Here is a 5122-nt window from a genome sequence, read left to right as displayed (position 1 = left end):
CTCATCAAACATATGCAACTGTTATGTCCCCTTCCCCCCCCCCCCCCAGGATCTCAAGTTAAGCATTTGCAAAACAGAACTCATTATCTTTTGCCCCAATCCTACCACCTTCCTAATTTCCCTATCTATGTCAAGAATACTTCTATCTTCTCAGGCATCCACATTTGTAAATTTGGAGTCATTCTCGATCCTACATTTTGATATTTTCAACTTCACCATCTCTAATATCCTTCCCCTTCTTTCCTTTCACTCAGGCCTTCATCACCTCTTTCCTGGACCAGTACATTGCAACTCACCCAAAAGTCAAGACATCACTTGTGATGTCACTGGTCCTCTTCAAAAACAAAGGAAGAACAACAAATATTTACGAGTCACTTTACAAATATTATATAATTTGTGTTAGTATGTTTATGACCAGATACTCCCATGGTCCCAGACCAAGAACTCAAATGGGGAGGTTATGATTTGGGGAAATAGATATTTATCCAATTAGATATTTTTTTTTTCTGCCTATAGAGCGGTTGAATTCAGGATTGAGTGAAATGTTGTAATCATCACACCTGGAGGTAATTGATACTTCTACCTTTCCAATGGCTTTATTTAATCCAATTAAACTGCTTACTAGGAAAATGATAATTTTCTTGAAGGTATTTGTTTGAGGACAGTCATAATAAATTAATCAGTAAATATTTATCAAACACCTATAATATTCCAGACACTGTGAAAGTGGCATAATCTAATGACTGTGGGAAAAAAGCCAAGAAATGGATTGATATACATTTATCTAGATGATGTAATAGCCTAGGAGATATACTATGGGGGAGGTGGTGGTATAGAATGGGGGTAATTGACAGCCAACATGTGGTGCTAATGACTTTATAGGAAGAAGCAGCTGATAGAACACTATTATAGAGCCATCTAATTAGATAAAAATTCCCCATCTGTCTTTTTCCAAGTCTGAAAAAAATATGAAATAGCAGTGGGCCAGGGACAGGTTCCTGAGACATTGTGATAAAGATCTGCCAAGTTGACGTTAAAACATTAATTTTCACTCTTTGTGCATAGCCTTTCAATCAGTTGTACCCACCTCCAACCCTTGATGATATCTTTTCTTCTTGTTTATGAGATTTAGTGAAATGCTTTATAAATATCTAGGTAAACTATATCTACAGCATTCACTTGATCTGTGCATCTAGGAACCTTGCCAAAAAGGAATGAGATTAGTCTGGAATTATTGTTCTTGATGAGATCATGCTGATTTTTTGTGGTTACTATTTGCTAACTATCTCTTTTATAAAACAAAAAAATTTTCCCTGGGGCACCTTGGTGGTTCAGTGGATAGGGTGCTAGGTCTGAAACTGGGGAGACTCTTCTTGGCAAAGATACTGGAGTAGTTTGTCATTTCCTTCTTCAGTTCATTTTATGGATGAGGAAACTGAGGCAAATAGGGTTAAGTGACTTGGTCAGGGTCACACAGTAAGTGTCTGAAGCCAGATTTGAATTTAGGAAGATGAGTCTTCCTGACTCTAGGACTAGCACTCATTCACTATGTACCACCTAATTTCTCTTTAAACCAGAAATACCTGTTTATGAGTAATAGTGAACTCTTTCAGAAATGCATTGCCTTTCGTCATATAGAACAAAACAGCTTAGTCCATAGGAAAAAATGTTAATCACACAGTAATTAGCCAGTAAAGACTATTGGGAGAAAGTGATATTCACATCAGGACCAGGTTTAAATTCTTTAAATTCAAGAATTACTTTAGAATTCTCTGAAATCAAATCAGGAGCTTGTGTGATTAGAAAGTACAGTAGGCCAATCCCTTGTGTCTTGTGCTCTAGCCTTCCTAAAAAAGATCTTATTGGAAACCTTCAAGTAGAAACTGGATGGTAATTTAGGCATACTTTAAAGGCGATTCTTATATATGTATGGACTGGACAGTTAAAGGAACCCCGAGGTTCCTTCTAACTCTTAGAGGATCTTTTGTTCTGATGGCCAGTGATGTTATATTGCACAATCTTGGCTGAGACTCTACAATTAGCAGATTAGACTATGAGTCTTGTCCCCTTTCCTGTGTTTCTGTTGCCTATCTGGTGGCTACCTCATGCCACAACTAATTAGCTTATGTCCTCTATTACTTTACTCTTCTCAGAACAGCCAAGACCCTTGTGCACCATGGAGAATACCTAATAATAACAATTATGATTGTACCCATGCCTTCCTTCATCAGACAGGGTTGGGTCCCCATAGACTAGGGCATGTAAGTACTTTGGCAGAGTAGCTCGAGTGGAGGGTACAGGGGGTGGTTCTCAGAGGAATCATTGTCCCTATAGGGCACTTATGTTCCCATGGCAACATAACTCTATTCTCTAGTCATGAAAATTTCATTCTGACACCATTTGGGCTAAATTTTAGTGCTTTATCTATGGAGTCAGGAAGTCTCTGATAGTTCTTTTATTTGTTCATTTGGAAATAGTTTCCTTACACCTTAGTTTGGTTAGTGACTTTGCTCAGAACAAGAGCCATGCAGCAATTGTGGTTATGGATTAGAACCTAGGACCTGGAGAATTTTGAGCATTTATTTCTGGTCCCTGGGATGGACCTCCTGCAACGAGCCCACTTTCCTTTTCCCTGGGCTGGATTATCAATTCAAGGCTTCTAAAGTGGAGGTGTGATGCTATTCCTCTCCCTTGAAGTCCTGTTCCCTGCCCTAAAGGACACAGGTAGGTCTCAGTTACTATAATACTCATAATATTCTGTCCACAGACCAGAACACAGGGAGTAGATCGTATCTGTATTTATAATACTAATACCAGGTAAAAGGAAAAGCAAAAGCAGCCATGATTTCAGGAAGGCATCTGAACTTGCACGTGTAACATACTTTTGGAACCTTGCGGATATCATTGCATGAGGGGTGGGGAACCTGTGGCCTTGAGGCCCCATGTGGCCTTCTAGGTCCTTGGGTGCTGCCTTTTGTCTGAGTCCAAGTTTTACAGAACAAATGATTTTATGAAGGGGATTTGTTCAGTGAAATTTGAATTTAGTCACTTGAGAACTAGAGGGCCACATGTGGCCTTGAGGCTATAGGTTTCCCACCCCCGGTTTATGGAATCACAGCTGAAGGAAACCTTAGCGATCATCTAGTCCTATCTCCTCATTTTACAGAGGCCCAGAGGGTACTAAGTGGCCAGCCCAAGGTTCCACAAGTAATAAGCAAATGAGTTAGGATTTGAATCTGTGTTCATTCCAAATGCAATTGTCTTGTGCTTGACCAGTAGTGTTTAATCCACTCAATTACTATGTATTCCTTTGGGTCTTTCAAAATACTTGATCAGGGATCCTGCAGACTGAATTCTTTGGCTCCTTCTTTCCTGCTAATTTGAGGATTATTCTGGTTTTAGCAATAGAAGACCTCACCTTAGGTTATTCCTGACTTGATTATATAGCTGTATACATACCGTCCAATGTCAGAGATGGAAGAGACCGTTTTGTCTCACACTCTCATTTTATGGGTGCCCAGAGTAGCACAGAGAAGGCAGTGACCTGCCCAAGGCCACACTATAAGATAGTGACAGAGGCCAAAAATTCTAACTCAGAGCTTACTAAATCTTGCGCCACATACTGCTACCTATCCCTACTGCCACCAGTGGAAATTATTCATAACCATTATTGATTACAAGGTCTTTACTGACTTTTTTCTTTAAAAAAATATGGATTGTTTTACATCATCTTCCCTTACAAAATATCTCCCCTCTTCCCACCCAGAGAGCTATGTCTTGAACAAAGAATAAAAAAGATAAAAATTCAGTTCAGTTCAGCAAAACTTACCAACATATCAGGCAGTTATGTGGCACAGAGGGTAGAGTGCCAGGCCTGGAGTCAGGAGGACCTGAGTTCAAATCTGACCTCAGACACTTCCTAACTGTGTGATCCTGGGTAAGTCACTTCATCCTTTTTGTATCCATTTCCTCATCTGTAAAATGAGCTGGAAAAGGACCAAGAAAACTCCAAATGGAGTCAAAAGGAAATAAGTACAACAGAAACGACTGAAAAACAACAAATATAACATTGATGTCTGACAATACCGGTAATAGTCCACAGCCATTGTCTTTCACCTCTGCAAAGCAAACATGATCTTTCTACAAAATGCTATTTGAATTCAGTAATATGGAATTATTCATTTGCTTAATGAACCTTGCCAAGTCTAAGAGAACTTTATTTATTTAGAGTGGAGTTTTCTGGGGGGGAAAGACTTGATGCCCAAGGGCTCCACAAAAACTAGACTGTGGTTTCACTGGAAGATGCCTTCCCCACTCTTTGCTCATCTTTATTGCCTAGAAAAAAGCCCTACAGACATTGGCATATGATATGCCCCCCTCCCCATTACTGGCTCTAGCAGTTCCAATGACCTTGCAAGCTTGTTTCTGATTTTTGAAGGAACCATATCCTTTTTATTCTTTCCAGAAAGGATCTTGTCCTCCTCCTCTTCTATCTCTCTTCTCTCTTCTTCTCCCTCTCCCTCTCTGTCTCCTCCTTCTCCTGTTCTTCTTCCTTCTCCTCTGCCTTCTTTGCAATCAGGATTAAGTGACTTGCTCAGGACCACACAACTAGTAAGTGCCTAAGGCCACATTTGAACTCAGATCCTCCTGACTCCAGGTTAGGGCTCTATTCAGAAAGGACACTGTCAAAGCAAATTTAAACAAAATAAGACAAGACTTCCAAGTACATTTATTTCCTATGTTTCATACCCACATAGAGGTCTCCTCCTGGTCAAGCTGCATATATCTTTCTATCTGTTAAATATGAGATCTCATTTTCTTAAGGTTGTATTGGCACCACCGGGATTGACTCTGTCATGAATTCAAACAATTCTGAATCAGGTGGGGTGGCTGCTTAATGCTGATGTGAACTGCAGAGGAGATAGAAATTTTGTGGGTAAACCTAAAGAAGGTGAAAGTTCTGGAAAGCAAGAGTGAGTGAGAGAGAGACAGACAGAGAGAGACAGACAGAGAGACAGAGAGAGGCACAGAGAGAGACATAGAGACAGAGAGACAGACAGAGAGACAGAGACAGAGAGAGACAGACAGAGAGAGAGAGAGAGAGAGAGAGAGAGAGAGAGAG

This window comes from Petaurus breviceps, unplaced genomic scaffold, assembly GCF_028583685.1.
Source record: "Petaurus breviceps papuanus isolate PSGF00001 unplaced genomic scaffold, PetGlider_PUasm1.0 90330, whole genome shotgun sequence".
Lineage (NCBI taxonomy): Eukaryota > Metazoa > Chordata > Mammalia > Diprotodontia > Petauridae > Petaurus > Petaurus breviceps.
Note: the sequence above shows the minus strand (reverse complement) of the source record.